The following is a 13,663-nucleotide window of genomic DNA, read 5'->3' on the forward strand; positions in this document are numbered from 1 at the left end:
AGATTGAACCCAAAGCTAAGCACTTCTCCCATTGCAAGAAAGATCAATCTAGTAGGCCAAATCAAACTGATAATTCGAAGAGACTTGCAAAGATAACCAATCATACATAAAAGAATTCAGAAGATTCAAATATTGTTCATAGATAAACTTGATCATAAACCCACAATTCATCGGTCTCAACAAACACACCGCAAAAGAAGATTACATCAAATAGATCTCCACGAGAGAGGGGGAGAACATTGTATTGGGATCCAAAAAGAGAGAAGAAGCCATCTAGCTACTAACTATGGACCCGAAGGTCTGAGGTAAACTACTCACACTTCATCGGAGAGGCTATGGTGTTGATGTAGAAGCCCTCCGTGATCGATGCCCCCTCCGGCGGAGCTCCGGAACATGCCCCAAGATGGGATCCCGTGGGTACAGAAGGTTGCGGCGGTGGAATTAGGTTTTTGGCTCCGTATCTGATCGTTTGGGGCACGTAGGTATATATAGGAGGAAGAAGTACGTCGGTGGAGCAACAAGGAGCCCACGAGGGTGGAGGTCGCGCCCTGGGGGGTAGGCACGCACCCCTACCTCGTGGCTTCCCTGTTGGTTTCTTGACGTAGGGTCCAAGTCTCCTGGATCATGTTTGTTCCGAAAATCACGTTCCCGAAGGTTTCATTCCGTTTGGACTCCGTTTGATATTCTTTTTCTGCGAAACTCTTAAATAGGCAAAAAACAGCTATTCTGGGTTGGGCCTCCGGTTAATAGGTTAGTCCCAAAAAATAGTATAAAAGTGAATAATAAAGCCCAATAATGTCCAAAACAGAAGATAATATAGCATGGAGCAATCAAAAATTATAAATACGTTGGAGACGTATCAGAAAACCCTAGGTAGACCTGCCCCCCAAGCCAAGCCAGGTGAGGCTTGCCTCCCAAGTCAGGTGGAGGCGCCCCACCTCCCCAAGCAACGTGGGAAAGGGTGTGGGGGCGCACAACCCCTTAGTGGGCTGATGTGCCCCCTCCCCTTGGCCCATAAGGCCCCCAACGCTTGTCGGGGCCTCCGAAACCCCTTTCGGACACGCTGGTCGTCACCCGGTACCCCCGGAACAATTCCGGACTCCAATACCCTTCGTCCAATATATCGATCTTCACCTCCGGACCATTCCAGAATTCCTCATCACGTCCGGGATCTCATCCGGGACTCCGAACAACCTTCGGTAACCACATACTATTTCCCATAACAACTCTAGTGTCACCGAACCTTAAGTGTGTAGACCCTACGGGTTCGGGAACCATGCAAACATGACCGAGACACCTCTCCGGTCAATAACCAATAGCGGGATCTAGATACCCATATTGGCTCCCACATGTTCCACGATGATCTCATCAGATGAACCACGATGTCGGGGATTCAATCTTTCCCGTATACAATTCCCTTTGTCCATCGGTATGTTACTTGCCCGAGATTCGATCGTCGGTATCCCCATACCTCGTTCAATCTCGTTATGGCAAGTCTCTTTACTCGTTCCGTAATGCATGATCCCGTGGCTAACTCCTTAGTCACACCGAGCTCATTATGATGACGCATTACCGAGTGGGCCCAGAGATACCTCTCCGTCATACGGAGTGACAAATCCCAGTCTCGATTCGTGCCAACCCAACAGACACTTTTGGAGATACCTGTAGTGCACCTTTATAGCCACCCAGTTACGTTGTGACGTTTGATACACCCAAAGAATTCCTACAGTATCCGGGAGTTGCACAATCTCATGGTCTAAGGAAATGATACTTGACATTAGAACAGCTCTAGCAAACGAACTACACGATCTTGTGTTATGCTTAGGATTGGGTCTTGTCCATCACATCATTCTCCTAATGATGTGATCCCGTTATCAACGACATCCAATGTCCATGGTCAGGAAACCACAACCATCTATTGATCAACAAGCTAGTCAACTAGAGGCTTACTAGGGACATATTATGGTCTATGTATTCACACATGGATTATGGTTCCGATTAATATAATTATAGCATGAGCAATAGACAATTATCATGAACAAGGAAATATAATAATAACCATTTTATTATTGCCTCTAGGGCATATTTCCAACAGTCTCCCACTTGCACTAGAGTCAATAATCTAGTTCACATCACCATGTGATTAACACTCATAGTTCACATGCCATGTGACTAACACCCAAGAGTTTACTAGAGTCAATAATCTAGTTCACATCACCATGTGATTAAGACTCAATGAGTTCTGTGGTTTGATCATGTTTTGCTTGTGAGAGAGGTTTTTAATCAACGGGCCTGCAACATTTAGATACGTATGTACTTCGCAAATCTCTATGTCATATCGTAGATGCTGCTTCCACGCTCCACTTGGAGCTATCCCAAATGGTTGCTCCACTATACGTATCCGGTTTGCTACTCAGAGTCATTTGGATAGGTGTTAAAGCTTGCATCGACGTAACCCTTTACGCCGAACTCTTTATCGCCTCCATAACCGAGAAACATTTCCTTATTCCTAAGGAAAATTTTGACTGCTGTCCAATGATCCACTCCTGGATCACTCTTGTACCCCCTTGCCAGACACGTGGCAAGGCACATCGCGGTACATAGCATGGCATATCGTATAGAGACTATGGCTAAGGCATAGGGGACAACTTTCGTCCTTTCTCTTTCTTCTGCCGTGGTCGAGCTTCAAGTCTTAACTTCACACCTTACAACTCAGGCAAGAACTCCTTTGACTGATCCATCTTGAACTCCTTCAATATCATGTCAAGGTATGTGCTCGGTGAAAGTCTTATCAAGCGTCTTGATCTATCTCTATAGATCTTGATACCCAACATGTAAGCAGTTTTACACAGGTCTTCCTTTGAAAACCTCCATTCAAACAACCCTTTATGCTTTCCAGAAATTCTACATCATTTCTGATCAACAATATGTCATCCACATATACTTATCAAAATGTTGTAGTGCTCCCACTCACTTTCTTGCAAATACAAGTTTCTTGCAAACTTTGTATAAACCCAAAAAGCTTTGATCACCTCATCAAAGCGTATGATCCAACTCCGAGATGCTTGCTCCAGTCCATAGAAGGACCGCTGGAGTTTGCATACCTTTTAGCATCCTTAGGATTGACAAAACCTTCTGGTTGTATCACATACAGCCTTTCCTCACGGAAACCGTCAAGGAAACTTTGTTTTGACGTCCATCTGCCTGATTTCGTAAATGAAAATGCAGCAACTGCTAACATAATTCTAACAGACTTTAGCATCGCTATGATTGAGAGAGTCTCATCATAGTCAACCCCTTGAACTTGTCAGAAACTTCTTTGAGACAAGTCGAGCTTCACAAATGGTGATATTACCATCAGCGTCTGTCTTCTTAAAGATTCATTTATTCTCAATGGCTTGCCGATCATCGGACAAGTCCACCAAAGTCCATACTTTGTTCTCATACATGGATCCTATCTCGGATTTCATGGCTCCTATCCATTTGTTGGAATCCAGGCCCACCATTGCTTCTCCATAGCTCGTAGGTTCATCGTTGTCCAACAACATGACCTTTAAGACATGGTTACCACTCAGAAGTTGTACATACCCTTGTCGACCTACGAGGTTCGATAGTAACTTGATCTGAAGCTCCACGATCATAATCATTATCTTTCTCTTCAACTGAGGTAGGTGCCACAGAAAACATCTTTCTGTGCTGCGCTACTCTCTGGTTGAAGTGAAGGTTCAACAACCTCATCAAGTTCTATCTTCCTCCCACTCAATTCTTTCGAGAGAAACCCTTTCTCGAGAAAGGACATGTTCCTAGCGACAAACATTTTGCCCTCAGATCTGAGATAGAAGGTATACCCAATCATCTTGTTTGGGTATTCTATGAAGACACAATTTTCTGCTTTGGGTTCGAGCTTTTCTGGCCGAAGCCTATCAACATAAGCATCGTAGCCCCAAACATTAAGAAACAACAACTTAGGTTTCTTGCCAAACCATAGTTCATACGGTGTCGTCTCCACGGACTTAGATGGTGCCCTATTTAAAGTGAATGTAATTGTCTCTAATGCATAACCCAAAAATGATAGTGGTAGATCGGTAAGAGACATCATAGATCGCACCATATCCAATAGGGTGCGATTACGACGTTCAGACACACCATTACGCTATGGTGTTCCAGGTGGCGTCAACTGTGAAACGATTCCACCTTGTCTTTAGTGATTGCCAAACTCATAACTCAGATACTCTCCCCTTGATCAGATCGTAGGAACTTGATCTTCTTGTTATGATGATTCTCAACTTCACTCTGAAATTGCTTGAACTTTTCAAACGTTTCAGATGTATGCTTAATTAAGTAAATATACCCATATCTACTCAATTCATCGGTGAAGGTGAGAAAATAACGATATCCTCCGCGTGCGTCAGCACTCATCGGACCGCACACATCAGCATGTGTGATTTCCAACAAGTCACTTGCCCGTTCCATTGTTCCAGAAAACGGGGTTTTAGTCATCTTGCCTATGAGGCATGGTTCGCATGTGTCAGGTGATTCAAAATCAAGTGACTCAAAAAGTCCATTAGCATGGAGGTTCTTCATGTGCTTTACACCAATATGACCTAAGCGGCAGTGCCACAAGAAAGTGGTACTATCATTATCAACTCTACATCTTTTGGCATCAATGTTATGAACATGTGTATCACTACGACCGAGATTCAATAAACCATTCACATTGGGTGCATGAACATAGAAGGTATTATTCATGTAAACAGAATAACCATTATTCTCTGACTTAAATGAATAATTGTATTGCAATAAACATGATCTAATCATGTTAATGCTCAACGCAGACACCAATGTAAACAACATTTATCTGGGTTCAATACTAATCCCGAAGGTAGAAGGAGCGTGCGATGGTGATCATATCATCCTTGGAAACACTTCCAACACACATTGTCACCTCGCCCTTAGCTAGTCTCCGTTTATTCCGTCGCTTTTGTTTCGAGTTACCAATATTAACAGCTAAACCGGTATCTAATACCCATGTGCTACTAGGAGTACTAGTAAGGTACACATCAATAACACATATATCAAATATACTTTTGTTGAAGTTGCCAGCCTTCTTATCTACCAAGTATTTGAGGCAGTTCCGCTACTAGTGACCATTCCCCTAATAGAAGCACTTCGTCTCGGGTTTGGGTTCTTGGGTTTCTTCACCGGAGTGGCAACTGGCTTGCCATTCATGAAGTTTCCCTTCTTGCCCTTGCCCTTCTTTGAAACCAGTGGTCTTGTTAACCATCAACACTTGATGCTCCTTCTTGATTTCTACCTTTACGGCCTTAAGCACGACGAACAGCACCGGGATCATCTTCCCTTGCATGTTATAGTTCATCACGAAACTCTAGCAGCTTGGTGATAGTGACTGGAGAACTTTTGTCAATCACTCTCTTATCTGGAAGATTAACTCCCACTTGATTAAAGTGATTGAAGTACCTAGACATTCTGAGCACATGCTCACTGGCTGAGCTATTCTCCTACATCTTGTAGGCAAAGATCTTGTGAGAGGTCTGAAACCTCTCAACATGGGCATGAGCCTGAAATACCAATTTCAGCTCTTGGAACATCTCATATGTTCCATGGTGTTCAAAATGCTTTTGGAGCCCCGACTCTAAGCCGTAAAGCATGGCACACTAAACTATCAGGTAGTCATCAGAACTTGTCTGCCAGATGTTCACAACATCCACAGACGACGCCAGAGGGGTTGGCACACCGAGCGGTGCATCAAGGACAGAAGCCGTCTATGTAGCAGTGAGGACAATCCTCAGACTACGGCCCTAGTCCGCACAATTGCTTACAATATCTTTCAATTTAGTCTTTCTCTAGGAACGTATTAAAACAGGGAGCTAAAGCATGAGCTATTAATCTACAACATATTTGCAAAGACAATTTTAGACGATGTTCATGATAATTAAGTTCATCTAATCAAATTATTTAATGAACTCCCACTCAGATAGACATCCCTCTAGTCATGTAAGTGATACATGATCCGAATCGACTAGGCCGTGTCCGATCATCACGTGAGACGGACTAGTCATCAACGGTGAACATCTCCATGTTGATCGCATCTACTATACGACTTATGTTCGACCTTCCGGTCTCTTGTGTTCCGAGGCCATGTCTGTACATGCTAGGCTCGTCAAGTCAACCTAAGTGTTTCGCATGTGTAAATCTGGCTTACACCCGTTGTATGCGAACGTTAGAATCTATCACACCCGATCATCACGTGGTGCTTCGAAACAACGAGCCTTCGCAACGGTGCATAGTTATGGGGAACACATCTCTTGAAATTTTAGTGAGAGGTCATCTTATTTATGCTAACGACGCTCTAAGCAAATAAGATGTAAACATGACAAACAACACATGCAAATCATAAAGTGACATGATATGGCTAATATCATCTTGCGCCTTTGATCTCCATCTTCGAGGCGCGGCATGATCACCTTCATCACCGGCATGACACCATGATCTCCATCATCATGATCTCCATCATCGTGTCTTCATGAAGTTGTCTCGCCAACTATTACTTCCACTACTCTGGCTAACGGTTAGCAATAAAGTAAAGTAATTACATGGCGTTTTTCATTGACACGCAGGTCATACAATAAATTAAGACAACTCCTATGGCTCCTGCCGGTTGTCATACTCATCGACATGCAAGTCGTGATTCCTATTACAAGAACATGATCAATCTCATACATCACATATATATAATTCATCACATCCTTTTGGCCATATCACATCACATAGCATACCCTACAAAAACGAGTTAGACGTCCTCTAATTGTTGTTGCATGTTTTACATGGTTGCTATGGGTTTCTAGCAAGAACGTTTCTTACCTATGCAAAAGCCACAACGATGATATGCCAACTGCTATTTACCCTTCATAAGGACCCTTTTCATCGAATCCAATCCGACTAAAGTGGGAGAGACAGACACCCGCTAGCCACCTTATGCATCAAGTGCATGTCAGTCGGTGGAACTTGTCTCACGTAAGTGTACGTGTAAGGTCGGTCCGGGCCGCTTCATCCCACAATGCCACCGAATCAAGATAAGACTAGTAACGGTAAGCAAATTGAACAAATCATCGCCCACAACTACTTGTGTTCTACTCGTGCATAGAATCTACGCATAGACCTAGCTCTGATACCGCTGTTGGGGAACGTAGTAATAATTCAAAATTTTCCTACGTGTCACCAAGATCAATCTAGGAGATGCTAGCAACAAGAGAGAGGGAGTGCATCTTCATACCCTTGAAGATTGCTAAGCGGAAGCTTTACAAGAACGCGGTTGATGGAGTCGTACTCGTGGCGATTCAAATCGCGGAAGATCCGATCTGGCGCCGAACGGACGGCGCCTCCGCGTTCAACACACGTACAGCCCGGGGATGTCTCCTCCTTATTGATCTAGCAAGGGGAGAGGAGAAGTTGAGGGAGAGCTCCGGTAGCACGACGGCGTGGTGGTGGAGTTTGTGGTTCTCCTGCAGGGCTTCGCCAATCACTATGGAGGAGGAGGAGGTGTTGGAGGAGGGAGGGGCTGCGCCAGGGGAAGGGGTCATGGCTGCCCTCCCACCCCCTCACTATATATAGGGGGAAGGGGAGAGGGGGAGGCGCCCAAGGGTTTCCCCTAGGGGCGGCGGCCAGGGCAGATTGGATCTCCCTAGGAAAACCCTAGGTAGACTTGCCCCCCAAGCCAAGCCAGCTGAGGCTTGCCTCCCAAGTCAGGTGGAGGCGCCCCACCTCCCCAAGCAACGTGGGAAAGGGTGTGGGGGTGCACAGCCCCTTAGTGGGCTGATGTGCCCCCTCCCCTTGGCCCATAGGGCCCCCCAACGCTTGTCGGGGCTTCCGAAACCCCTTTCGGACACGCTGGTCGTCACCCGGTACCCCCGGAACAATTCCGGACTCCAATACCCTTCGTCCAATATATCGATCTTCACCTCCGGACCATTCCAGAATTCCTCGTCACGTCCGGGATCTCATCCGGGACTCTGAACAACCTTCGGTAACCACATACTATTTCCCATAACAACTCTAGAGTCACCGAACCTTAAGTGTGTAGACCTATGGGTTCGGGAACCATGCAGACATGACCGAGACACCTCCCCGGTCAATAACCAATAGCGGGATCTGGATACCCATATTGGCTCCCACATGTTCCACGATGATCTCATCGGATGAACCATGATGTCAGGGATTCAATCAATCCCATATACAATTCCCTTTGTCCATCGGTATGTTACTTGCCCGAGATTCGATCGTCGGTATCCGCATACATCTTTCAATCTCGTTATGGCAAGTCTCTTTACTCGTTCCATAACGCATGATCCCGTGGCTAACTCCTTAGTCACATTGAGCTCATTATGATCATGCATTACCGAGTGGGCCCAGAGATACCTCTCTGTCATACGGAGTGACAAATCCCAGTCTCGATTTGTGCCAACCCAACAGACACTTTCGGAGATACCTGTAGTGCACCTTTATAGCCACCCAGTTACATTGTGATGTTTGATACACCCAAAGCATTCCTACGGTATCCGGGAGTTGCACAATCTCATGGTCTAAGGAAATGATACTTGACATTAGAAAAGCTCTAGCAAACGAACTACACGATCTTGTGCTATGCTTAGGATTGGGTCTTGTCCATCACATCATTCTCCTAATGATGTGATCCCGTTATCAACGACATCCAATGTCCATGGTTAGGAAACCACAACCATCTATTGATCAACGAGCTAGTCAACTAGAGGCTTACTAGGGGCATATTATGGTCTATATATTCACACATCTATTACGGTTTCCGATTAATACAATTATAGCATGAACAAGGAAATATAATAATAACCATTTTATTATTGCCTCTATGGCATATTTCCAACAAAAACTTCATAAAGATAATCTAGTGAACTCAATTCACTAGCAATAGGTTCATCATAATTGGATCTCTTGAAAATATTAGCAAGTGGATGAGGATCCATATCAATAGATTTTTGGCAAGCAAAGATGCAAGCAAATAGAAGGCACATTGTAACACAAGTAGAGATAGCAAACAAGAGATCTGACGAGAAAAGGGGCAAACGAAAAAGAGGGGTGAATAAAATGGCAAATTTTGTGAAGTGGGGGAGATGAAAACGAGAGGCATATGGCAAATAATGTAAATTGCAAGGAGATGAGATTTGTGATTAGGAACCTGGTATATGTTGAAGATCCTCCCTGGCAACAGCGCCAGAAATTCCTTTTGATGTCGCTTGAAGCTAGTCGGTATTTCCCCAAAGAGGAAGGGATGATGCAGCACAGCGGCGGTAGGTATTTCGCTCAGATATGAAACCAAGGTTATCGAACCAGTAGGAGAACCAAGAAACACAGCGTAAACAGATCCTGCACACAGATAACAAATCCTCGCAACCCGGCGTGTTAAAGGGGTTGTCAATCCCTTCCGGGGTACGGCGCCTCAAGATAGGCAAACGGACGCGAGGTAAAATTGTATTAGATTGAATAAATTGATCGCAAATAAGTTAAAGTGCAGCAAAGTATTTATGTATTTTTGGTTTAATACATCTGAAAATAAATGCAAGGAAAAAGTAGATCGCAAAGGCAAATATATGAGAAAGAGACCCGGGGGCCGTAGGTTTCACTAGTGGCTTCTCTCGAGAAAAATAGCAAACGGTGGGTGAACAAATTACTGTTGGGCAATTGATAGAACCTCAATACTCATGACGATATCCAGGCAATGATCATTATATAGGCATCACGTCCAAGATTAGTAGACCGACTCCTGCCTGCATCTACTGCTATTACTCCACACATCGACCGCTATCCAGCATGCATCTAGTGTATTAAGTTCACGGAGAAACGGAGTAATGCAATAAGAACGATGACATGATGTAGACAAGATCTATATATGTAGAGATAGACCCCATCATTTTATCCTTAGTAGCAACGATACATATGTGTCGTTTCCCTTTCTGTCACTAGGACGAAGCACCGTAAGATCGAACCCACTACAAAGCACCTCTTCCCATTGCAAGATAAATAGATCAAGTTGGCCAAACAAAACCCAAATATCGGAGAAGAAATACGAGGCTATAAGAGATCATGCATAAAAGAGATCAAAGAAACTCAAATACTTTCATGGATATAAAAAAGATAGATCTGATCATAAAATAAAAGTTCATCGATCCCAACAAACACACCGCAAAAGACTTACATCATATGGATCTCCAAGAGACCAATGTATTGAGAATTGAGAGAGAGAGATGAAGCCATCTCGCTACTAACTACGGACCCGAAGGTCTACCAAGAACTACTCACGCATCATCGGAGAGGCACCAATGGAGGTGGTGAAACCCATCCGAGATGGTGTCTAGATTGGATCTGGTGGTTCTTGACTCTGCGGCGGCTGGATGAATATTTCGTCGACTCCCCTAGGGTTTTGGGAATATTGGGGTATTTATAGAGCAAGAGGCGGTCCGGGGGCACCCAAGGTAGGCACTACCCACCAGGGCGCGCCTGTGCCTCCTGGCGCGCCCTGGTGGTTGTGCCCTCCTCGAATCACCCCCAGGCACAGCCAGGGCCCATTATGTTCCTTCTGGTCCAAAAAAAATCTCCGTGGAGTTTCGTTGCGTTTGGACTCCGTCAGATATTGATTAGCTGCGATGTAAAAAACATGCAGAAAACAAGAACTGGCACTTGGCACTATGTCAATAGGTTAGTACCAAAAAATGATATAAATGATTATAAAACATCCAAGATTGATAATATAACAGCATGGAACAATAAAAAATTATAGATACGTTGGAGACATATCAGCATCCCCAAGCTTAACTCCTACTCGTCCTCGAGTAGGTAAGTGATAAAAACAGAATTTTTGATGTGGAATGCTGCCTATCATGTCATATCATATTCTTTTCTTTATAGCATGGACAATTGGACTTTTATGTGATTCCAAGAAATAGTCTAGTTTTGACATGATAATTTAGATACTCAAGCATATCAACAAGCAACCATGTCTTTCAAAATATCAATGCTAAAATAAGTTATCCCTAGCCCATCATGCTCAACCATTGATCCATTCATGAAACACACTCGCATATTAGCTACACCCAATACTCAAGTACGATCATATTGCCTCTTAGTTTGTGCTTTTAAAAGAGAAGATGGAGACTCAAATTCAAAATAAAAATTGCATAAAGTAAAAGAAAGGCCATTCGCAGAGGGAAGTAGGGATTTGTAGAGGTGCCAGAGCTCAAAGCGAAAAATTTAGAGATAAAAGCATTTTGGGAGGTGTATCCATCCCACCAACGAAAACGACTTAGAGTTTCCAACACTTTCCATGCTAGATATATCATAGGCGGTTCCCAAACAGAAAATAAAGTTTATTCCTTTTTCCACCATACTTTCACTTTCCATGGCTAGCCGTATCCACGGTTGCCCTCCATACCAACACTTTCCAAGGAATTAATTATTTGACAACATAAGTAAATTCATTTTTTCATTTCGGGACTTGGCATCCCTCAAACCTTTGCCTTACTCCCATGCAATGACAAGTGAATAAACATTCATCGTGAGAATAACACATCCAGCATGGAAAATATTAGCCACCCCTCACCGCTCCGCGAGCGAAACGAACACACAAAAGAGAAGTTTACTTTTAAAATTAGAGATGGCACATGCAAATTTTCTTAGAACGGCAAAAGAATACTGCATATAGGTAGATATAGTGGACTCATGTGGCAAATCTAGTTTAAAGGATTTTGGATGCACAAGTAGAGATCATACTTACTGCAAAATGAAGGCTAGCAAAATATTGAGAAGCGACCAACCAAGAAACGGATAATCTCATAAGCGAGCATTAAGCATAATTAACACCGAATAATGCACCACAAGTAGGATATAATTTCATTGCATAACTATTGACTTTTGTGCTTTCATAGGGAATCACAAACCTTAACACCAACATTCTTACTAAAGCATAATTACTCATCAACATAACTCACATATCACATCATCATATCTCAAAACCATTCCTAAGAATCAAGTTTATTTTGTCCAATGATCTTCATGAAAGTTTTTATTAAATCCCTTTTGGATATCTATCACTTTGGGACTAATTTTCATGTGTTGCTTTTCATAAGCTCAAACAAATATAAGTGAAGATCATGACCATAAATTTTTCTTTCTCTCAAAATAATTTAAGTGAACCAAGAGAGAATTTCTTGAAAATTTTACTAACTCTCGAATAAATCTAAGTGAAGCAAGAGAGCATTCGGAAATTATTAGAATACTCTATGTGCTTCACTTATATCTTTTGAGTTATATAGTTTTTGCTCTAGTACTTCACTTATATCTTTTAGAGCACGGTGGTGCATTTGTTTTATAGAAACTATTGATCTCTCATGCTTCACTTAGATTATTTTGAGAGTCTTAAATAGCATGGTAATTTGCTTAAATAATCCTAATATGCTAGGTATTCAAGATTAGTAAAAACTTTCTTATGAGTGTTTTTAATACTAAGAGAAGTTTGATGCTTGATGATTGTTTTGAGACATAGAGGTAGTAATATTAAAGTCGTGCTAGTTGAGTAGTTGTGAATTTGAGAAATACTTGCGTTGAAGTTTGCAAGTCTCGTAGCATGCACATATGGTAAACGTTATGTAACAAATTTGAAACATGAGGTGTTCATTGATTGTCCTCCTTATGAGTGGCGGTCGGGGACGAGCGATGGTCTTTTCCTACCAATCTATCCCCCTAGGAGCATGCGCGTAGTGCTTGGTTTTTGATGACTTGTAGATTTTTGCAATAAGTATGTGAGTTCTTTATGACTAATGTTGAGTCCATGGATTATACGCACTCTCACCTTTCCATCATTGCTAGCCTCTTCGGTACCGTGCATGGCCCTTTCTCACATTGAGAGTTGGTGCAAACTTCGCCAGTGCATCCAAACCCCATGATATGATACGCTCGTTCACACATAAACCTCCTTATATCTTCCTCAAAACAGCCACCATACCTACCTATTATGGCATTTCCATAGCCATTCCGAGATATATTGCCATGCAACTTTCCACCATTCCATTTATCATGACACGTTCATCATTGTCATATTGCTTTGCATGATCGTGTAGTTGACGTAGTATTTGTGGCAAAGCCACCATTCATAATTCTTTCATACATGTCACTCTTGGTTCATTGCATATCCCGGTACACCGCCGGAGGCATTCATATAGAGTCATACTTTGTTCTAGTATCGAGTTGTAATCATTGAGTTGTAAATAAATAGAAGTGTGATGATCATCATTCTCTACAGCATTGTCCCAAGTGAGGAATAAAAATAAATAAATAAAAAAGAGAGAGAAAGGCCATAAAAAAAGAGAAGCCCCAAAAAAATGACAGAAAAAGAGAGAAGGGACAATGTTACTATCCTTTACCACACTTGTGCTTCAAAGTAGCACCATAATCTTCATGATAGAGAGTCTCTTATTTTGTCACTTTCATATACTAGTGGGAATTTTTCATTATAAAACTTGGCTTGTATATTCCAACAATGGGCCTCCTCAAGTGCCCTAGGTCTTCGTGAGCAAGCAAGTTGGATGCACACCCACTTAGTTTCTTTTGATTGAGCTTT

Source organism: Aegilops tauschii, chromosome 6 (assembly GCF_002575655.3).
Source record: "Aegilops tauschii subsp. strangulata cultivar AL8/78 chromosome 6, Aet v6.0, whole genome shotgun sequence".
Classification (NCBI taxonomy): Eukaryota; Viridiplantae; Streptophyta; class Magnoliopsida; order Poales; family Poaceae; genus Aegilops; species Aegilops tauschii.